Source organism: Ascidiella aspersa, chromosome 8, assembly GCF_963924565.1.
Source record: "Ascidiella aspersa chromosome 8, kaAscAspe10.2, whole genome shotgun sequence".
In the NCBI taxonomy this organism is placed as follows: domain Eukaryota; kingdom Metazoa; phylum Chordata; class Ascidiacea; order Phlebobranchia; family Ascidiidae; genus Ascidiella; species Ascidiella aspersa.
The window spans coordinates 17134068-17153883 of NC_139454.1; the positions used below are offsets into that span (position 1 = coordinate 17134068).

At 44.6% G+C, this 19816-nt stretch overlaps 31 non-coding genes across 31 annotated transcripts; all 31 read left to right on the forward strand.

The window, feature by feature from the left end:
- The first annotated feature begins 412 nt into the window (after positions 1 to 412).
- Trnal-cag (transfer RNA leucine (anticodon CAG)) lies at positions 413 to 495 on the forward strand. Its single transcript has one exon. It is a non-coding gene; the product is annotated as a tRNA-Leu (tRNA).
- A 218-nt stretch (positions 496 to 713) lies between these two features.
- Trnal-cag (transfer RNA leucine (anticodon CAG)) lies at positions 714 to 797 on the forward strand. The gene has a single exon. It is a non-coding gene; the product is annotated as a tRNA-Leu (tRNA).
- Positions 798 to 1465: 668 nt separating this feature from the next.
- Positions 1466 to 1548, forward strand: Trnal-cag (transfer RNA leucine (anticodon CAG)). Its single transcript has one exon. It is a non-coding gene; the product is annotated as a tRNA-Leu (tRNA).
- A 367-nt stretch (positions 1549 to 1915) lies between these two features.
- Trnal-cag (transfer RNA leucine (anticodon CAG)) lies at positions 1916 to 1998 on the forward strand. Its single transcript has one exon. It is a non-coding gene; the product is annotated as a tRNA-Leu (tRNA).
- An 813-nt stretch (positions 1999 to 2811) lies between these two features.
- Trnal-cag (transfer RNA leucine (anticodon CAG)) lies at positions 2812 to 2894 on the forward strand. Its single transcript has one exon. It is a non-coding gene; the product is annotated as a tRNA-Leu (tRNA).
- A 218-nt stretch (positions 2895 to 3112) lies between these two features.
- On the forward strand, positions 3113 to 3196 carry Trnal-cag (transfer RNA leucine (anticodon CAG)). Its single transcript has one exon. It is a non-coding gene; the product is annotated as a tRNA-Leu (tRNA).
- A 668-nt stretch (positions 3197 to 3864) lies between these two features.
- Positions 3865 to 3947, forward strand: Trnal-cag (transfer RNA leucine (anticodon CAG)). The gene has a single exon. It is a non-coding gene; the product is annotated as a tRNA-Leu (tRNA).
- An 819-nt stretch (positions 3948 to 4766) lies between these two features.
- On the forward strand, positions 4767 to 4849 carry Trnal-cag (transfer RNA leucine (anticodon CAG)). The gene has a single exon. It is a non-coding gene; the product is annotated as a tRNA-Leu (tRNA).
- Positions 4850 to 5981: 1132 nt separating this feature from the next.
- Positions 5982 to 6064, forward strand: Trnal-cag (transfer RNA leucine (anticodon CAG)). The gene has a single exon. It is a non-coding gene; the product is annotated as a tRNA-Leu (tRNA).
- Positions 6065 to 6734: 670 nt separating this feature from the next.
- Positions 6735 to 6817, forward strand: Trnal-cag (transfer RNA leucine (anticodon CAG)). Its single transcript has one exon. It is a non-coding gene; the product is annotated as a tRNA-Leu (tRNA).
- A 367-nt stretch (positions 6818 to 7184) lies between these two features.
- Positions 7185 to 7267, forward strand: Trnal-cag (transfer RNA leucine (anticodon CAG)). Its single transcript has one exon. It is a non-coding gene; the product is annotated as a tRNA-Leu (tRNA).
- Positions 7268 to 7937: 670 nt separating this feature from the next.
- Trnal-cag (transfer RNA leucine (anticodon CAG)) lies at positions 7938 to 8020 on the forward strand. The gene has a single exon. It is a non-coding gene; the product is annotated as a tRNA-Leu (tRNA).
- An 813-nt stretch (positions 8021 to 8833) lies between these two features.
- On the forward strand, positions 8834 to 8916 carry Trnal-cag (transfer RNA leucine (anticodon CAG)). Its single transcript has one exon. It is a non-coding gene; the product is annotated as a tRNA-Leu (tRNA).
- Positions 8917 to 9845: 929 nt separating this feature from the next.
- On the forward strand, positions 9846 to 9928 carry Trnal-cag (transfer RNA leucine (anticodon CAG)). The gene has a single exon. It is a non-coding gene; the product is annotated as a tRNA-Leu (tRNA).
- A 670-nt stretch (positions 9929 to 10598) lies between these two features.
- Positions 10599 to 10681, forward strand: Trnal-cag (transfer RNA leucine (anticodon CAG)). Its single transcript has one exon. It is a non-coding gene; the product is annotated as a tRNA-Leu (tRNA).
- Positions 10682 to 11048: 367 nt separating this feature from the next.
- Positions 11049 to 11131, forward strand: Trnal-cag (transfer RNA leucine (anticodon CAG)). The gene has a single exon. It is a non-coding gene; the product is annotated as a tRNA-Leu (tRNA).
- An 813-nt stretch (positions 11132 to 11944) lies between these two features.
- Trnal-cag (transfer RNA leucine (anticodon CAG)) lies at positions 11945 to 12027 on the forward strand. The gene has a single exon. It is a non-coding gene; the product is annotated as a tRNA-Leu (tRNA).
- Positions 12028 to 12245: 218 nt separating this feature from the next.
- On the forward strand, positions 12246 to 12330 carry Trnal-cag (transfer RNA leucine (anticodon CAG)). The gene has a single exon. It is a non-coding gene; the product is annotated as a tRNA-Leu (tRNA).
- An 801-nt stretch (positions 12331 to 13131) lies between these two features.
- Positions 13132 to 13214, forward strand: Trnal-cag (transfer RNA leucine (anticodon CAG)). Its single transcript has one exon. It is a non-coding gene; the product is annotated as a tRNA-Leu (tRNA).
- A 367-nt stretch (positions 13215 to 13581) lies between these two features.
- On the forward strand, positions 13582 to 13664 carry Trnal-cag (transfer RNA leucine (anticodon CAG)). The gene has a single exon. It is a non-coding gene; the product is annotated as a tRNA-Leu (tRNA).
- A 671-nt stretch (positions 13665 to 14335) lies between these two features.
- On the forward strand, positions 14336 to 14418 carry Trnal-cag (transfer RNA leucine (anticodon CAG)). The gene has a single exon. It is a non-coding gene; the product is annotated as a tRNA-Leu (tRNA).
- A 68-nt stretch (positions 14419 to 14486) lies between these two features.
- Positions 14487 to 14568, forward strand: Trnal-cag (transfer RNA leucine (anticodon CAG)). Its single transcript has one exon. It is a non-coding gene; the product is annotated as a tRNA-Leu (tRNA).
- A 218-nt stretch (positions 14569 to 14786) lies between these two features.
- On the forward strand, positions 14787 to 14869 carry Trnal-cag (transfer RNA leucine (anticodon CAG)). Its single transcript has one exon. It is a non-coding gene; the product is annotated as a tRNA-Leu (tRNA).
- A 217-nt stretch (positions 14870 to 15086) lies between these two features.
- On the forward strand, positions 15087 to 15170 carry Trnal-cag (transfer RNA leucine (anticodon CAG)). The gene has a single exon. It is a non-coding gene; the product is annotated as a tRNA-Leu (tRNA).
- Positions 15171 to 15538: 368 nt separating this feature from the next.
- On the forward strand, positions 15539 to 15621 carry Trnal-cag (transfer RNA leucine (anticodon CAG)). The gene has a single exon. It is a non-coding gene; the product is annotated as a tRNA-Leu (tRNA).
- Positions 15622 to 16137: 516 nt separating this feature from the next.
- On the forward strand, positions 16138 to 16220 carry Trnal-cag (transfer RNA leucine (anticodon CAG)). The gene has a single exon. It is a non-coding gene; the product is annotated as a tRNA-Leu (tRNA).
- Positions 16221 to 16288: 68 nt separating this feature from the next.
- Positions 16289 to 16371, forward strand: Trnal-cag (transfer RNA leucine (anticodon CAG)). The gene has a single exon. It is a non-coding gene; the product is annotated as a tRNA-Leu (tRNA).
- An 820-nt stretch (positions 16372 to 17191) lies between these two features.
- Trnal-cag (transfer RNA leucine (anticodon CAG)) lies at positions 17192 to 17274 on the forward strand. The gene has a single exon. It is a non-coding gene; the product is annotated as a tRNA-Leu (tRNA).
- A 667-nt stretch (positions 17275 to 17941) lies between these two features.
- Trnal-cag (transfer RNA leucine (anticodon CAG)) lies at positions 17942 to 18024 on the forward strand. Its single transcript has one exon. It is a non-coding gene; the product is annotated as a tRNA-Leu (tRNA).
- A 219-nt stretch (positions 18025 to 18243) lies between these two features.
- Positions 18244 to 18326, forward strand: Trnal-cag (transfer RNA leucine (anticodon CAG)). Its single transcript has one exon. It is a non-coding gene; the product is annotated as a tRNA-Leu (tRNA).
- A 1271-nt stretch (positions 18327 to 19597) lies between these two features.
- Positions 19598 to 19680, forward strand: Trnal-cag (transfer RNA leucine (anticodon CAG)). Its single transcript has one exon. It is a non-coding gene; the product is annotated as a tRNA-Leu (tRNA).
- Positions 19681 to 19816: the final 136 nt, after the last annotated feature.

Here is a 19816-nt window from a genome sequence, read left to right on the forward strand (position 1 = left end):
TTCGGGGGTAGTCTCCCCTGAAGGCGCGGGTTCGAATCCCGCTCCTGTCAATGTTACATTTTAGTATTCATCAGTTTTTTTACTTAAAGATTTCTTATCGTTCCAAAAACAAGGCAGGATGGCCGAGTGGACTAAGGCGCTGCGTTCAGGTCGCAGTCTCCCTTTAAGCGCGTGTTCGAATCCCGCTCCTGTCAATCTTATATTTTAGGTTTCATTTAAAACAGTTTTTATACTTAAAGATTTCTTACTATTCGGCAAAAAAGGCAGGATGGCCTTGTGGTCTAAGGCGCTGCGTTCAGGTCGCAGTCTCCCCTTTAGGCGCGTTTTAGAATCCCGCTCCTGTCAATCTTACATTTTATGTTTCAGTACACCAGTTTTTTTACTTGAAGATTTCTTATTATTCCACAAACAAGGCAGAATGGCCGAGTGGTCTAAGGCGCTGCGTTCAGGTCGCAGTCTCCCCTGGAGGCGCGGGTTCGAAACCCGCTCCTGTCAATATTACATTTTAGTATTCATTTAAAACTTTTTTTTTACTTAAAGATTTCTTATTATTCCACAAACAAGGCAGGATGGCTGAGTGATATAAGGCACTGCGTTCAAGTCGCAGTCTCCCCTGGGAGCGCTGGTTCGAATCCCGCTTCTGGCATTCTTACATTTTAGGTTTAATTTAAACAGTTTTTTTACTTGAAGATTTCCTACTATTCTGCAAACAATGCAGGATGGCCGAGTGGTCTAAGGCGCTGCGTTCAGGTCGCAGTCTCCCCTGGAGGCGCGGGTTCGAATCCCGCTCCTGTCAATGTTAAATTTTAGTATTCATTTTGAACAGTTTTTTTACTTAAAGATTTCTTATTATTCCACAAACAAGGCAGGATGGCCGAGTGATATAAGGCACTGCGTTCAGGTCGCAGTTTCCCCTTTAGGCGCGTTTTCGAATCCCGCTCCTGTCAATCTTACATTTTAGGTTTCAATTAAAACATTTTTTTCACTTGAAGTTTTACCACAATTCTACAAACAAGGCAGGGTGGCCGAGTGGTCTAAGGCGCAGCGTTCAGGTCGCAGTCTCACCTGGAGGCGCAGGTTCGAATCCCACTTCTGTCAATGTTACATTTTAGGTTTCATTTAAAACATTTTTTTACTTGAAGATTTCCTACTATTCGACAAACAAGGCAGGATGGCCGAGTGGTCTAAGGCGCTGCGTTCAGGTCGCAGTCTCCCCCGGAGGCGCGCTTCGAATCCCGCTCCTGTCAATCTTACATTTTAGGTTTCATTTTTAACAGTTTTTTTACTTGAAGATTTCTTACTATTCTGCAAACAAGGCAGGATGGCCGAGTACTCTAAGGCGCTCCTTTCGGGGTGCAGTCTCCCCTGGAGGCGCGGGTTCGAATCCCGCTCCTGTCAATGTTACATTTTAGTATTCATTTGAAACTTTTTTTTACTTGAAGATTTCTTATTATTCCACAAACAAGGCAGGATGGCCGAGTGGTCTAAGGCGCTGCGTTCAGATCGCAGTCTCCCCTGGAGGCGCCGGTTCAAATCCCGCTTCTGTCAATGTTACATTTTAGGTTTAATTTAAACAGTTTTTTTACTTGAAGATTTCCTACTATTCGACAAACAAGGCAGGATGGCCGAGTGGTCTAAAGCGCTGCGTTCAGGTCGCAGTCTCCCCCGGAGGCGCGCTTCGAATCACGCTCCTGTCAATCTTACATTTTAGGTTTCATTTTTAACAGTTTTTTTACTTGAAGATTTCTTACTATCCTGCAAACAAGGCAGGATGGCCGAGTACTCTAAGGCGCTCCTTTCGGGGTGCAGTCTCACCTTTAGGCGCGTTTTCGAATCCCGCTCCTGTCAATCTTACATTTTATGTTTCAGTACACCAGTTTCTTTACTTGAAGATTTCTTATTATTCCACAAACAAGGCAGGATGGCCGAGTGGTCTAAGGCGCTGCGTTCAGGTCGCAGTCTCCCCAGGAGGCGCGGGTTCGAATCCCGCTCCTGTCAATGTTACATTTTAGTATTCATTTAAAACTTTTTTCTACTTAAAGATTTCCTGCTATTCTGCAAACAATGCAGGATGGCCGAGTTCTCTAAGGCGCTGCGTTCAGGGGGCAGTTTTCCCTTGAATGCGCGGGTTCGAATCCCGCTTCTATCAATCTTACATTTTAGGTTTCAATTAAAACATTTTTTTCACTTGAAGTTTTACCACAATTCTACAAACAAGGCAGGATGGCCGAGTGGTCTAAGGCGCTGCGTTCAGGTCGCAGTCTCCCCCGTAGGCGCGTTTCGAATCCCGCTCCTGTCAATCTTACATTTTAGGTGTCATTTATAACAGTTTTTTTACTTGAAGATTTCCTACTATTCTGCAAACAAGGCAGGATGGCCGAGTACTCTAAGCCGCTCCTTTCGGGGGTAGTCTCCCCTGAAGGCGCGGGTTCGAATCCCGCTCCTGTCAATGTTACATTTTAGTATTCATCAGTTTTTTTACTTAAAGATTTCTTATCGTTCCAAAAACAAGGCAGGATGGCCGAGTGGACTAAGGCGCTGCGTTCAGGTCGCAGTCTCCCTTTAAGCGCGTGTTCGAATCCCGCTCCTGTCAATCTTATATTTTAGGTTTCATTTAAAACAGTTTTTATACTTAAAGATTTCTTACTATTCGGCAAAAAAGGCAGGATGGCCTTGTGGTCTAAGGCGCTGCGTTCAGGTCGCAGTCTCCCCTTTAGGCGCGTTTTAGAATCCCGCTCCTGTCAATCTTACATTTTATGTTTCAGTACACCAGTTTTTTTACTTGAAGATTTCTTATTATTCCACAAACAAGGCAGAATGGCCGAGTGGTCTAAGGCGCTGCGTTCAGGTCGCAGTCTCCCCTGGAGGCGCGGGTTCGAAACCCGCTCCTGTCAATATTACATTTTAGTATTCATTTAAAACTTTTTTTTTACTTAAAGATTTCTTATTATTCCACAAACAAGGCAGGATGGCCGAGTGATATAAGGCACTGCGTTCAAGTCGCAGTCTCCCCTGGGAGCGCTGGTTCGAATCCCGCTTCTGGCATTCTTACATTTTAGGTTTAATTTAAACAGTTTTTTTACTTGAAGATTTCCTACTATTCTGCAAACAATGCAGGATGGCCGAGTGGTCTAAGGCGCTGCGTTCAGGTCGCAGTCTCCCCTGGAGGCGCGGGTTCGAATCCCGCTCCTGTCAATGTTAAATTTTAGTATTCATTTTGAACAGTTTTTTTACTTAAAGATTTCTTATTATTCCACAAACAAGGCAGGATGGCCGAGTGATATAAGGCACTGCGTTCAGGTCGCAGTTTCCCCTTTAGGCGCGTTTTCGAATCCCGCTCCTGTCAATCTTACATTTTAGGTTTCAATTAAAACATTTTTTTCACTTGAAGTTTTACCACAATTCTACAAGCAAGGCAGGGTGGCCGAGTGGTCTAAGGCGCAGCGTTCAGGTCGCAGTCTCACCTGGAGGCGCAGGTTCGAATCCCACTTCTGTCAATGTTACATTTTAGGTTTCATTTAAAACATTTTTTTACTTGAAGATTTCCTACTATTCGACAAACAAGGCAGGATGGCCGAGTGGTCTAAGGCGCTGCGTTCAGGTCGCAGTCTCCCCCGGAGGCGCGCTTCGAATCCCGCTCCTGTCAATCTTACATTTTAGGTTTCATTTTTAACAGTTTTTTTACTTGAAGATTTCTTACTATTCTGCAAACAAGGCAGGATGGCCGAGTACTCTAAGGCGCTCCTTTCGGGGTGCAGTCTCCCCTGGAGGCGCGGGTTCGAATCCCGCTCCTGTCAATGTTACATTTTAGTATTCATTTGAAACTTTTTTTTACTTGAAGATTTCTTATTATTCCACAAACAAGGCAGGATGGCCGAGTGGTCTAAGGCGCTGCGTTCAGATCGCAGTCTCCCCTGGAGGCGCCGGTTCAAATCCCGCTTCTGTCAATGTTACATTTTAGGTTTAATTTAAACAGTTTTTTTACTTGAAGATTTCCTACTATTCTGCAAACAATGCAGGATGGCTGAGTGGTCTAAGGCGCTGCGTTCAGGTCGCAGTCTCCCCTGGAGGCGCGCTTCGAATCCCGCTCCTGTCAATCTTACATTTTAGGTTTCATTTATAACAGTTTTTTTACTTGAAGATTTCCTACTATTCTGCCAACAAGGCAGGATGGCCGAGTACTCTAAGGCGCTGTGTACGGGGGGGCAGTCTCCCCTGGAGGCGCGGGTTCGAATCCCGCTCCTGTCAACCTTAAATTTTATGTTTCAGTACACTCGTTTTATTACTTGAAGATTTCTTATTATTCCACAAACAAGGCAGGATGGCCGAGTGGTCTAAGGCGTTGCTTTCAGGTCGCAGTCTCCCTTTAGGCGCGTGTTCGAATCCCGCTCCTGTCAATCTTACATTTTAGGTTTCATTTACAACAGTTTTTATACTTAAAGATTTCTTACTATTCCGCAAACAAGGCAGGATGGCCGTGTGGTCTAAGGCGCTGCGTTCAGGTCGCAGTCTCCCCTGAAGGCTCGGGTTCGAATCCCGCTCCTGTCAATGTTAAATTTTAGTATTCATTTTGAACAGTTTTTTTACTTAAAGATTTCTTATTGTTCCACAAACAAGGCAGGATGGCCGAGTGGTCTAATGCGCTGCGTTCAGGTCGCAGTCTCCCTTTAGGCGCGTGTTCGAATCCCGCTCCTGTCAATCTTACATTTTAGGTTTCATTTACAACAGTTTTTATGCTTAAAGATTTCTTACTACTCCACAAACAAGGCAGGATGGCCGAGTGCTCTAAGGCTCTGCGGTCAGGTCGCAGTCTCCCCTGGAGGCGCGGGTTCGAATCCCGCTCCTGTCAATCTTACATTTTAGATTTCATTTACAACAGTTGGTTTACTTGAAGATTTCTTACCATTATTCTTCGCACCAAATACAAAGAGCCCCGATTTAAGATAGGACTATAGTCTAAAAGTTTGTTGATGTAGCCTATAAATTTCGGATTTGCAACACCCAACGTCAGACAAAAAACACATTGATAATTATAATAATGAAAAACAGTTAGGAGAAGTAACATACAGCTGACACATGTGGTACGTCTCAAACGAAATTGCCCAGCAATTCCGGACTACAATGTAGTACAAGTTTCAATCAAAATGGCTGGTGCGAAATGCCAAAAATGGTTGGGTCAAGAAAATGTAAAGATTTTATAATTTTCAACTGGGAATAATTTAAGTGCGCACAATCAAATATTACTGCGCGAATAATGTTTTGTAGCTGCGCAATTGCGCAGTTGTGCAGCTTAGGGGAACACTGCCTGTCAGCTGTACATTTTAGTTTTCATTTACAACAGTTTTCTTATTTGAAGATTTCTTACTACCATTTGAACAAGGCAGGATGGCCGAGTAGTCTAAGGTGCAGCGTTCAGTTCGTAGTCTCCCCTGGAGGCGCGGGTTCGAATCCCGCTTCTGTCAATGTTTCATTTTAAGTTTCATTTTCAACAGTTTTTTTGCTTGAAGATTTTTTATTATTCCGCAAACAAGGCAGGATGGCCCAGTGGTCTAAGGCGCTGCGTTCAGGTCGCAGTCTCCCCTGGTGGCACGGGTTCGACCCTCGCTCCTCTCAATGTTACATTTTAAGTTTCATTTAAAACATTTTTTTACATGAAGATTTCCTACAATTCGACATACAAGGCAGGATTGCCGAGTGGTCTAAGGCGATGCGTTCAGGTCGCAGTCTTTCCTGGAGGCGCGGGTTCGAATCCCGCTCCTTTCAATGATTCATTTTAAGTTTAATTTAAAACATTTTTTTACATGAAGATTTCTTACTATTCCACAAACAAGGCAGGATCGCCGAGAGCTCTAAGGCGCTGCGTTCAGGGGGCAGTCTCCCCTGGAGGCGCGGGTTCGAATCCCGCTCCTGTCAATGTTACATTTTAGGTTTCATTTACAACAGTTGGTTTACTTGAAGGTTTCTTACCATTATTCAAACAAGGCAGGATCGCCGAGTGGTCTAAGGCGCTGCGTTCAGGTCGCAGCCTCCCCTGGGAGCGCGGGATCGAATCCCGCTTCTGTCAATCTTACAATTCAGATTTCATTTACCCCAGTTTTTTACTTGAAGATTTCTTATTATTCCACAAACGAGGCAGGATGTCGGAGTGATCTAAGGCGATGCGTTCAGGTCGCAGTCTCCCCTGGAGGCGCGGGTTCGAATCCCGCTTCTGTCAATCTTACATTTTAGGTTTCAATTAAAACATTTTTTTCACTTGAAGTTTTACCACAATTCTACAAACAACGCAGGGTGGCCGAGTTGTCTAAGGCGCAGCGTTCAGGTCGCAGTCTCCCCTGGAGGCGCCGGTTCGAATCCCGCTTCTGACAATGTTACATTTTAGGTTTCATTTAAAACATTTTTTTTACTTGAAGATTTCCTACTATTCTGCAAACAAGGCAGGATGGCCGAATACTCTAAGGCGCTCCTTTCGGGGTGCAGTCTCCCCTGGAGGCGCGGGTTCGAATCCCGCTCCTGTCAATGTTACATTTTAGTATTCATTTGAAACTTTTTTTTACTTAAATATTTCTTATTATTCCACAAACAAGGCAGGATGGCCGAGTGATATAAGGCGCTGCGTTCAGGTCGCAGTCTCCCCTTTAAGCGCGTTTTCGAATCCCGCTCCTGTCAATCTTACATTTTAGGTTTCATTTACAACAGTTTTTATACTTAAAGATTTTTTACTATTGCACAAACAAGGCAGGATGGCCGAGTGGTCTAAGGCGCTGCGTTCAGGTCGCAGTCTCCCCTGGAGGCGCGGGTTCGAATCCCGCTCCTGTCAATGTTAAATTTTAGTATTCATTTTGAACAGTTTTTTACTTAAAGATTTCTTATCGTTCCACAAACAAGGCAGGATGGCCGAGTGGACTAAGGCGCTTGGTTCAGGTCGCAGTCTCCCTTTAGGCGCGAGTTCGAATCCCGCTCCTGTCAATCTTACATTTTAGGTTTCATTTACAACAGTTTTTATGCTTAAATATTTCTTACTATTCGGCAAACAAGGCAGGATGGCCGTGTGGTCTAAGGCGCTGCGTTCAGGTCGCAGTCTCACCTTTAGGCGCGTTTTCGAATCCCGCTCCTGTCAATCTTACATTTTATGTTTCAGTACACCAGTTTCTTTACTTGAAGATTTCTTATAATTCCACAAACAAGGCAGGATGGCCGAGTGGTCTAAGGCGCTGCGTTCAGGTCGCAGTCTCCCCAGGAGGCGCGGGTTCGAATCCCGCTCCTGTCAATGTTACATTTTAGTATTCATTTAAAACTTTTTTTTTACTTAAAGATTTCTTATTATTCCACAAACAAGGCAGGATGGCCGAGTGATATAAGGCACTGCGTTCAGGTCGCAGTTTCCCCTTTAGGCGCGTTTTCGAATCCCGCTACTGTCAATCTTACATTTTAGGTTTCAATTAAAACATTTTTTTCACTTGAAGTTTTAGCACAATTCTACAAACAAGGCAGGGTGGCCGAGTGGTCTAAGGCGCAGCGTTCAGTTCGCAGTCTCCCCTGGAGGCGCCGGTTCGAATCCCGCTTCTGTCAATGTTACATTTTAGGTTTCATTTAAAACATTTTTTTTACTTGAAGATTTCCTACTATTCGACAAACAAGGCAGGATGGCCGAGTGGTCTAAGGCGCTGCGTTCAGGTCGCAGTCTCCCCCGGAGGCGCGCTTCGAATCACGCTCCTGTCAATCTTACATTTTAGGTTTCATTTTTAACAGTTTTTTTACTTGAAGATTTCTTACTATCCTGCAAACAAGGCAGGATGGCCGAGTACTCTAAGGCGCTCCTTTCGGGGTGCAGTCTCACCTTTAGGCGCGTTTTCGAATCCCGCTCCTGTCAATCTTACATTTTATGTTTCAGTACACCAGTTTCTTTACTTGAAGATTTCTTATTATTCCACAAACAAGGCAGGATGGCCGAGTGGTCTAAGGCGCTGCGTTCAGGTCGCAGTCTCCCCAGGAGGCGCGGGTTCGAATCCCGCTCCTGTCAATGTTACATTTTAGTATTCATTTAAAACTTTTTTCTACTTAAAGATTTCCTGCTATTCTGCAAACAATGCAGGATGGCCGAGTTCTCTAAGGCGCTGCGTTCAGGGGGCAGTTTTCCCTTGAATGCGCGGGTTCGAATCCCGCTTCTATCAATCTTACATTTTAGGTTTCAATTAAAACATTTTTTTCACTTGAAGTTTTACCACAATTCTACAAACAAGGCAGGATGGCCGAGTGGTCTAAGGCGCTGCGTTCAGGTCGCAGTCTCCCCCGTAGGCGCGTTTCGAATCCCGCTCCTGTCAATCTTACATTTTAGGTTTCATTTATAACAGTTTTTTTACTTGAAGATTTCCTACTATTCTGCAAACAAGGCAGGATGGCCGAGTACTCTAAGCCGCTCCTTTCGGGGGTAGTCTCCCCTGAAGGCGCGGGTTCGAATCCCGCTCCTGTCAATGTTACATTTTAGTATTCATCAGTTTTTTTACTTAAAGATTTCTTATCGTTCCAAAAACAAGGCAGGATGGCCGAGTGGACTAAGGCGCTGCGTTCAGGTCGCAGTCTCCCTTTAAGCGCGTGTTCGAATCCCGCTCCTGTCAATCTTATATTTTAGGTTTCATTTAAAACAGTTTTTATACTTAAAGATTTCTTACTATTCGGCAAAAAAGGCAGGATGGCCTTGTGGTCTAAGGCGCTGCGTTCAGGTCGCAGTCTCCCCTTTAGGCGCGTTTTAGAATCCCGCTCCTGTCAATCTTACATTTTATGTTTCAGTACACCAGTTTTTTTACTTGAAGATTTCTTATTATTCCACAAACAAGGCAGAATGGCCGAGTGGTCTAAGGCGCTGCGTTCAGGTCGCAGTCTCCCCTGGAGGCGCGGGTTCGAAACCCGCTCCTGTCAATATTACATTTTAGTATTCATTTAAAACTTTTTTTTTACTTAAAGATTTCTTATTATTCCACAAACAAGGCAGGATGGCCGAGTGATATAAGGCACTGCGTTCAAGTCGCAGTCTCCCCTGGGAGCGCTGGTTCGAATCCCGCTTATAATTTTCAACTGGGAATAATTTAAGTGCGCACAATCAAATATTACTGCGCGAATAATGTTATGTAGCTGCGCAATTGCGCAGTTGTGCAGCTTAGGGGAACACTGCCTGTCAGCTGTACATTTTAGTTTTCATTTACAACAGTTTTCTTATTTGAAGATTTCTTACTACCATTTGAACAAGGCAGGATGGCCGAGTAGTCTAAGGTGCAGCGTTCAGTTCGTAGTCTCCCCTGGAGGCGCGGGTTCGAATCCCGCTTCTGTCAATGTTTCATTTTAAGTTTCATTTTCAACAGTTTTTTTGCTTGAAGATTTTTTATTATTCCGCAAACAAGGCAGGATGGCCCAGTGGTCTAAGGCGCTGCGTTCAGGTCGCAGTCTCCCCTGGTGGCACGGGTTCGACCCTCGCTCCTCTCAATGTTACATTTTAAGTTTCATTTAAAACATTTTTTTACATGAAGATTTCCTACAATTCGACATACAAGGCAGGATTGCCGAGTGGTCTAAGGCGATGCGTTCAGGTCGCAGTCTTTCCTGGAGGCGCGGGTTCGAATCCCGCTCCTTTCAATGATTCATTTTAAGTTTCATTTAAAACATTTTTTTACATGAAGATTTCTTACTATTCCACAAACAAGGCAGGATCGCCGAGAGCTCTAAGGCGCTGCGTTCAGGGGGCAGTCTCCCCTGGAGGCGCGGGTTCGAATCCCGCTCCTGTCAATGTTACATTTTAGGTTTCATTTACAACAGTTGGTTTACTTGAAGGTTTCTTACCATTATTCAAACAAGGCAGGATCGCCGAGTGGTCTAAGGCGCTGCGTTCAGGTCGCAGCCTCCCCTGGGAGCGCGGGTTCGAATCCCGCTTCTGTCAATCTTACAATTCAGATTTCATTTACCCCAGTTTTTTACTTGAAGATTTCTTATTATTCCACAAACGAGGCAGGATGTCGGAGTGATCTAAGGCGATGCGTTCAGGTCGCAGTCTCCCCTGGAGGCGCGGGTTCGAATCCCGCTTCTGTCAATCTTACATTTTAGGTTTCAATTAAAACATTTTTTTCACTTGAAGTTTTACCACAATTCTACAAACAACGCAGGGTGGCCGAGTTGTCTAAGGCGCAGCGTTCAGGTCGCAGTCTCCCCTGGAGGCGCCGGTTCGAATCCCGCTTCTGACAATGTTACATTTTAGGTTTCATTTAAAACATTTTTTTTACTTGAAGATTTCCTACTATTCTGCAAACAAGGCAGGATGGCCGAGTACTCTAAGGCGTTCCTTTCGGGGTGCAGTCTCCCCTGGAGGCGCGGGTTCGAATCCCGCTCCTGTCAATGTTACATTTTAGTATTCATTTGAAACTTTTTTTTACTTAAATATTTCTTATTATTCTACAAACAAGGCAGGATGGCCGAGTGATATAAGGCGCTGCGTTCAGGTCGCAGTCTCCCCTTTAAGCGCGTTTTCGAATCCCGCTCCTGTCAATCTTACATTTTAGGTTTCATTTACAACAGTTTTTATACTTAAAGATTTTTTACTATTGCACAAACAAGGCAGGATGGCCGAGTGGTCTAAGGCGCTGCGTTCAGGTCGCAGTCTCCCCTGGAGGCGCGGGTTCGAATCCCGCTCCTGTCAATGTTAAATTTTAGTATTCATTTTGAACAGTTTTTTACTTAAAGATTTCTTATCGTTCCACAAACAAGGCAGGATGGCCGAGTGGACTAAGGCGCTTGGTTCAGGTCGCAGTCTCCCTTTAGGCGCGTGTTCGAATCCCGCTCCTGTCAATCTTACAATTTAGGTTTCATTTACAACAGTTTTTATGCTTAAATATTTCTTACTATTCGGCAAACAAGGCAGGATGGCCGTGTGGTCTAAGGCGCTGCGTTCAGGTCGCAGTCTCACCTTTAGGCGCGTTTTCGAATCCCGCTCCTGTCAATCTTACATTTTATGTTTCAGTACACCAGTTTCTTTACTTGAAGATTTCTTATAATTCCACAAACAAGGCAGGATGGCCGAGTGGTCTAAGGCGCTGCGTTCAGGTCGCAGTCTCCCCAGGAGGCGCGGGTTCGAATCCCGCTCCTGTCAATGTTACATTTTAGTATTCATTTAAAACTTTTTTCTCTTTAAAGATTTCCTGCTATTCTGCAAACAATGCAGGATGGCCGAGTTCTCTAAGGCGCTGCGTTCAGGGGGCAGTTTTCCCTTGAATGCGCGGGTTCGAATCCCGCTTCTATCAATCTTACATTTTAGGTTTCAATTAAAACATTTTTTTATGTTGAAGTTTTACCACAATTCTACAAACAAGGCAGGATGGCCGAGTGGTCTAAGGCGCTGCGTTCAGGTCGCAGTCTCCCCCGTAGGCGCGTTTCGAATCCCGCTCCTGCCAATCTTACATTTTAGGTTTCATTTATAACAGTTTTTTTACTTGAAGATTTCCTACTATTCTGCAAACAAGGCAGGATGGCCGAGTACTCTAAGCCGCTCCTTTCGGGGGTAGTCTCCCCTGAAGGCGCGGGTTCGAATCCCGCTCCTGTCAATGTTACATTTTAGTATTCATCAGTTTTTTTACTTAAAGATTTCTTATCGTTCCAAAAACAAGGCAGGATGGCCGAGTGGACTAAGGCGCTGCGTTCCGGTCGCAGTCTCCCTTTAAGCGCGTGTTCGAATCCCGCTCCTGTCAATCTTATATTTTAGGTTTCATTTACAACAGTTTTTATACTTAAAGATTTCTTACTATTCGGCAAACAAGGCAGGATGGCCTTGTGGTCTAAGGCGCTGCGTTCAGGTCGCAGTCTCCCCTTTAGGCGCGTTTTCGAATCCCGCTCCTGTCAATCTTACATTTTATGTTTCAGTACACCAGTTTTTTTACTTGAAGATTTCTTATTATTCCACAAACAAGGCAGGATGGCCGAGAGGTCTAAGGCGCTGCGTTCAGGTCGCAGTCTCCCCTGGAGGCGCGGGTTCGAAACCCGCTCCTGTCAATATTACATTTTAGTATTCATTTAAAACTTTTTTTTTACTTAAAGATTTCTTATTATTCCACAAACAAGGCAGGATGGCCGAGTGATATAAGGCGCTGCGTTCAATTCGCAGTCTCCCCTGGGAGCGCTGGTTCGAATCCCGCTTCTGGCATACTTACATTTTAGGTTTAATTTAAACAGTTTTTTTACTTGAAGATTTCCTACTATTCTGCAAACAATTCAGGATGGCCGAGTGGTCTAAGGCGCTGCGTTCAGGTCGCAGTCTACCCTGGAGGCGCGGGTTCGAATCCCGCTCCTGTCAATGTTAAATTTTAGTATTCATTTTGAACAGTTTTTTTACTTAAAGATTTCTTATTATTCCACAAACAAGGCAGGATGGCCGAGTGATATAAGGCACTGCGTTCAGGTCGCAGTTTCCCCTTTAGGCGCGTTTTCGAATCCCGCTCCTGTCAATCTTACATTTTAGGTTTCAATTAAAACGTTTTTTTCACTTGAAGTTTTACCACAATTCTACAAACAAGGCAGGGTGGCCGAGTGGTCTAAGGCGCAGCGTTCAGGTCGCAGTCTCACCTGGAGGCGCAGGTTCGAATCCCGCTTCTGTCAATGTTACATTCATTTTTTTACTTGAAGATTTCCTACTATTCGACAAACAAGGCAGGATGGCCGAGTGGTCTAAGGCGCTGCGTTCAGGTCGCAGTCTCCCCCGGAGGCGCGCTTCGAATCCCGCTCCTGTCAATCTTACATTTTAGGTTTCATTTTTAACAGTTTTTTTACTTGAAGATTTCTTACTATTCTGCAAACAAGGCAGGATGGCCGAGTACTCTAAGGCGCTCCTTTCGGGGTGCAGTCTCCCCTGGAGGCGCGGGTTCGAATCCCGCTCCTGTCAATGTTACATTTTAGTATTCATTTGAAACTTTTTTTTACTTAAATATTTCTTATTATTCCACAAACAAGGCAGGATGGCCGAGTGATATAAGGCGCTGCGTTCAGGTCGCAGTCTCCCTTTTAAGCGCGTTTTCGAATCCCGCTCCTGTCAATCTTACATTTTAGGTTTCATTTACAACAGTTTTTATACTTAAAGATTTTTTACTATTGCACAAACAAGGCAGGAAGGCCGAGTGGTCTAAGGCGCTGCGTTCAGGTCGCAGTCTCCCCTGGAGGCGCGGGTTCGAATCCCGCTCCTGTCAATGTTAAATTTTAGTATTCATTTTGAACAGTTTTTTACTTAAAGATTTCTTATCGTTCCACAAACAAGGCAGGATGGCCGAGTGGACTAAGGCGCTTGGTTCAGGTCGCAGTCTCCCTTTAGGCGCGTGTTCGAATCCCGCTCCTGTCAATCTTACATTTTAGGTTTCATTTAAAACAGTTTTTATGCTTAAAGATTTCTTACTATTCGGCAAACAAGGCAGGATGGCCGTGTGGTCTAAGGCGCTGCGTTCAGGTCGCAGTCTCACCTTTAGGCGCGTTTTCGAATCCCGCTCCTGTCAATCTTATATTTTATGTTTCAGTACACCAGTTTCTTTACTTGAAGATTTCTTATTATTCCACAAACAAGGCAGGATGGCCGAGTGGTCTAAGGCGCTGCGTTCAGGTCGCAGTCTCCCCTGGAGGCGCGGGTTCGAATCCCGCTCCTGTCAATGTTACATTTTAGTATTCATTTAAAACTTTTTTTCTACTTAAAGATTTCCTGCTATTCTGCAAACATTGCAGGATGGCCGAGTTCTCTAAGGCGCTGCGTTCAGGGGGCAGTTTTCCCTTGAATGCGCGGGTTCGAATCCCGCTTCTATCAATCTTACATTTTAGGTTTCAATTAAAACATTTTTTTCACTTGAAGTTTTACCACAGTTCTACAAACAAGGCAGGATGGCCGAGTGGTCTAAGGCGCTGCGTTCAGGTCGCAGTCTCCCCCGTAGGCGCGTTTCGAATCCCGCTCCTGTCAATCTTACATTTTAGGTTTCATTGATAACAATTTTTTTACTTGAAGATTTCCTACTATTCTGCAAACAAGGCAGGATGGCCGAGTACTCTAAGGCGCTCCTTTCGGGGGTAGTCTCCCCTGAAGGCGCGGGTTCGAATCCCGCTCCTGTCAATGTTACATTTTAGTATTCATTTAAAACTTTTTTTTTACTTAAAGATTTCTTATTATTCCACAAACAAGGCAGGATGGCCGAGTGATATAAGGCGCTGCGTTCAGGTCGCAGTCTCCCCTTTAGGCGCGTTTTCGAATCCCGCTCCTGTCAATCTTACATTTTAGGTTTCATTTACAACAGTTTTTAAACTTAAAGATTTTTTACTATTGCACAAACAAGGCAGGATGGCCGAGTGGTCTAAGGCGCTGCGTTCAGGTCGCAGTCTCCCCTGGAGGCGCGGGTTCGAATCCCGCTTCTGTCAAAGTTAAATTTTAGTATTCATTTTGAACAGTTTTTTTACTTAAATATTTCTTATCGTTCCACAAACAAGGCAGGATGGCCGAGTGGACTAAGGCGCTGCGTTCAGGTCGCAGTATCCCTTTAGGCGCGTGTTCGAATCCCGCTCCTGTCAATCTTATATTTTAGGTTTCATTTACAACAGTTTTTATACTTAAAGATTTCTTACTATTCGGCAAACAAGGCAGGATGGCCGTGTGGTCTAAGGCGCTGCTTTCAGGTCGCAGTCTCCCCTTTAGGCGCGTTTTCGAACCCCGCACCTGTCAATCTTACATTTTATGTTTCAGTACACCAGTTTTTTTACTTGAAGATTTCTTATTATTCCACAAACAAGGCAGGATGGCCGAGTGGTCTAAGGCGCTGCGTTCAGGTCGCAGTCTCCCCTGGAGGCGCGGGTTCGAATCCCGCTCCTGTCAATATTACATTTTAGTATTCATTTAAAACTTTTTTTTTACTTAAAGATTTCTTATTATTCCACAAACAAGGCAGGATGGCCGAGTTCTCTAAGGCGCTGCGTTCAAGTCGCAGTCTCCCCTGGGAGCGCTGGTTCGAATCCCGCTTCTGGCATTCTTACATTTAAGTTTAATTTAAACAGTTTTTTTACTTGAAGATTTCCTACTATTCTGCAAACAATGCAGGATGGCCGAGTGGTCTAAGGCGCTGCGTTCAGGTCGCAGTCTCCCCTGGAGGCGCGGGTGCGAATCCCGCTCCTGTCAATGTTAAATTTTAGTATTCATTTTGAACAGTTTTTGTACTTAAAGATTTCTTATTATTCCACAAACAAGGCAGGATGGCCGAGTGATATAAGGCACTGCGTTCAGGTCGCAGTTTCCCCTTTAGGCGCGTTTTCGAATCCCGCTCCTGTCAATCTTACATTTTAGGTTTCATTTACAACAGTTTTTAAACTTAAAGATTTTTTACTATTGCACAAACAAGGCAGGATGGCCGAGTGGTCTAAGGCGCTGCGTTCAGGTCGCAGTCTCCCCTTTAGGCGCGTTTTCGAACCCCGCACCTGTCAATCTTACATTTTATGTTTCAGTACACCAGTTTTTTTACTTGAAGATTTCTTATTATTCCACAAACAAGGCAGGATGGCCGAGTGGTCTAAGGCGCTGCGTTCAGGTCGCAGTCTCCCCTGGAGGCGCGGGTTCGAATCCCGCTTCTGGCATTCTTACATTTTAGGTTTAATTTAAACAGTTTTTTACTTGAAGATTTCCTACTATTCTGCAAACAATGCATGATGGCCGAGTGGTCTAAGGCGCTGCATTCAGGTCGCAGTCTCCCCCGGAGGCGCGCTTCGAATCCCGCTCCTGTCAATCTTACATTTTAGGTTTCATTTATACCAGTTTTTTTACTTGAAGATTTCTTACTATCCTGCAAACAAGGCAGGATGGCCGAGTACTCTAAGGCGCTCCTTTCGTGGGCAGTCTCCCCTGGAGGCGCGGGTTCGAATCCCGCTCCTGTCAATGTTGCATTTTAGTATTCCTTTGAAATTTTTTTTTACTTAAAGATTTCTTATTATTCCACAAACAAGGCAGGATGGCCGAGTGATATAAGGCGCTGCGTTCAGGTCGCAGTCTCCCCTTTAAGCGCGTTTTCGAATCCCGCTCCTGTCAATCTTACATTTTAGGTTTCATTTACAACAGTTTTTAAACTTAAAGAATTTTTACTATTGCACAAACAAGGCAGGATGGCCGAGTGGTCTAAGGCGCTGCGTTCAGGCCGCAGTTTCCCCTGGAGACGCGGGTTCGAATCCCGCTCCTGTCAATGTTAAATTTTAGTATTCATTTTGAACAGTTTTTTTACTTAAAGATTTCTTATCGTTCCACAAACAAGGCAGGATGGCCGAGTGGACTAAGGCGCTGCGTTCAGGCCGCAGTTTCCCCTGGAGACGCGGGTTCGAATCCCGCTCCTGTCAATGTTAAATTTTAGTATTCATTTTGAACAGTTTTTATACTTAAAGATTTCTTACTATTCGGCAAACAAGGCAGGATGGCCGTGTGGTCTAAGGCGCTGCGTTCATGTCGCAGTCTCCCCTTTAGGCGCGTTTTCGAATCCCGCTCCTGTCAATCTTACATTTTAGGTTTCATTTATAACAGTTTTTTTACTTGAAGATTTCTTACTATTCTGCAAACAAGGCAGGATGGCCGAGTACTCTAAGGCGCTCCTTTCGTGGGCAGTCTCCCCTTTAAGCGCGTTTTCGAATCCCGCTCCTGTCAATCTTACATTTTAGGTTTCATTTACAACAGTTTTTAAACTTAAAGATTTCTTACTATTCGGCAAACAAGGCAGGATGGCCGTGTGGTCTAAGGCGCTGCGTTCATGTCGCAGTCTCCCCTTTAGGCACGTTTTCGAATCCCGCTCTTGTCAATCTTACATTTTAGTATTCATTTTGAACAGTTTTTTTACTTAAAGATTTCTTATCGTTCGACAAACAAGGCAGGTTTGCCGAGTGGACTAAGGCGCTGCGTTCAGGTCGCAGTCTCCCTTTAGGCGCGTGTTCGAATTCCGCTTCTGTCAATCTTATATTTTAGGTTTCATTTACAACAGTTTTTATACTTAAAGATTTCTTACTATTCGGCAAACAAGGCAGGATGGCCGTGTGGTCTAAGGCGCTGCGTTCATGTCGCAGTCTCCCCTTTAGGCACGTTTTCGAATCCCGCTCCTGTCAATCTTACATTTTATGTTTCAGTACACCAGTTTTTTTACTTGAAGATTTCTTATTATTCCACAAACAAGGCAGGATGGCCGAGTGGTCTAAGGCGCTGCGTTCAGGTCGCAGTCTCCCCTGGAGGCGCGGGTTCGAATCCCGTTCCTGTCAATGTTACATTTTAGTATTCATTTAAAACTTTTTTTTAACTTAAAGATTTCTTATTATTCCACAAACAAGGCAGGATGGCCGAGTGATATAAGGCGCTACGTTCAGGTCGCAGTCTCCCCTGGGAGCGCTGGTTCGAATCCCGCTTCTGACATTCTTACATTTTAGGTTTAATTTAAACAGTTTTTTCACTTGAAGATTTCCTACTATTCTGCAAACAATGCAGGATGGCCGAGTGGTCTAAGGCGCTGCGTTCAGGTCGCAGTCTCCCCCGGAGGCGCGCTTCGAATCCCGCTCCTGTCAATCTTACATTTTAGGTTTCATTTATAACAGTTTTTTACTTGAAGATTTCTTACTATTCTGCAAACAAGGCAGGATGGCCGAGTACTCTAAGGCGCTCCTTTCGTGGGCAGTCTCCCCTGGAGGCGCGGGTTCGAATCCCGCTCCTGTCAATGTTACATTTTAGTATTCCTTTGAAATTTTTTTTTACTTAAAGATTTCTTATTATTCCACAAACAAGGCAGGATGGCCGAGTGATATAAGGCGCTGCGTTCAGGTCGCAGTCTCCCCTTTAAGCGCGTTTTCGAATCCCGCTCCTGTCAATCTTACATTTTAGGTTTCATTTACAACAGTTTTTATACTTAAAGATTTCTTACTATTCGACAAACAAGGCAGGATGGCCGAGTGGTCTAAGGCGCTGCGTTCAGGTCGCAGTCTCCCCTGGAGGCGCGGGTTCGAATCCCGCACCTGTCAATGTTACATTTTAGTATTCATTTAAAACTTTTTTTCTACTTAAAGATTTCCTGCTATTCTGCAAACAATACAGGATGGCCGAGTTCTCTAAGGCGCTGCGTTCAGGGGGCAGTCTCCCCTGGAGACGCGGGTTCGAATCCCGCTTCTGTCAATCTTACATTTTAGGTTTCAATTAAAACATTTTTTTCACTTGAAGTTTTATCACAATTCTACAAACAAGGCAGGATGGCCGAGTGGTCTAAGGCGCTGCGTTCAGATCGCAGTCTCCCCTGGAGGCGCCGGTTCAAATCCCGCTTCTGTCAATGTTACATTTTAGGTTTCATTTAAAACATTTTTTTTACTTGAAGATTTCTTACTATTCCGCAAACAAGGCAGGATCGCCGAGTGGTCTAAGGCGCTGCGTTCAGCGGGCAGTCTCCCCTGGAGGCGCGGGTTCGAATCCCGCTCCTGTCAATCTTACATTTTAGGTTTCATTTACAACAGTTTGTTTAATTGAAGATTTCTTACCATTATTCAAACAAGGCAGGATCGCCGAGTGTTATAAGGCGCTGCTTTCAGCTCGCAGTCTCCCCTGGGAGCGCGGGTTCGAATCCCGCTTCTGGCATTCTTACATTTTAGGTTTAATTTAAACAGTTTTTTCACTTGAAGATTTCTTACTATTCTGCAAACAATGCAGGATGGCCGAGTGGTCTAAGGCGCTGCGTTCAGGTCGCAGTCTCCCCCGAAGGCGCGTTTCGAATCCCGCTCCTGTCAATGTTACATTTTAGTATTCATTTAAAACTTTTTTTTGACTTAAAGATTTCTTATTATTCCACAAACAAGCAGGATGGCCGAGTGATATAAGGCGCTGCGTTCAGGTCGCAGTCTCCCCTTTAGGCGCGTTTTCGAATCCCGCTCCTGTCAATGTTACATTTTAGTATTCATTTAAAACTTTTTTTTTACTTAAAGATTTCTTATTATTCCACAAACAAGGCAGGATGGCCGAGTGATATAAGGCGCTGCGTTCAGGTCGCAGTCTCCCCTGGGAGCGCTGGTTCGAATCCCGCTTCTGGCATTCTTACATTTTAGGTTTAATTTAAACAGTTTTTTTACTTGAAGATTTCCTACTATTCTGCAAACAATGCAGGATGGCCGAGTGGTCTTAGGCGCTGCGTTCAGTTCGCAGTCTCCCCTGGAGGCGCGCTTCTAATCCCGCTTCTGTCAATCTTACATTTTAGGTTTCATTTATAACAGTTTTTTTACTTGAAGATTTCTTACTATTCTGCAAACAAGGCAGGATGGCCGAGTACTCTAAGGCGCTCCTTTCGGGGGGCAGTCTCCCCTGGAGGCGCGGGTTCGAATCCCGCTCCTGTCAATGTTACATTTTAGTATTCATTTGAAACTTTTTTTTTACTTAAAGATTTCTTATTATTCCACAAACAAGGCAGGATGGCCGAGTGATATAAGGCGCTGCGTTCAGGTCGCAGTCTCCCCTTTAAGCGCGTTTTCGAATCCCGCTCCTGTCAATCTTACATTTTAGGTTTCATGTACAACAGTTTTTATACTTAAAGATTTCTTACTATTCGGCAAACAAGGCAGGATGGCCGAGTGGTCTAAGGCGCTGCGTTCAGGTCGCAGTCTCCCCTGGAGGCGCGGGTTCGAATCCCGCTCCTGTCAATGATTCATTTTAGGTTTCATTTAAAACATTTTTTTTACTTGAAGATTTCTTACTATTCCGCAAACAAGGTAGGATCGCCGAGTGCTCTAAGGCGCTGCGTTCAGGTGGCAGTCTCCCCTGGAGGCGCGGCTTCGA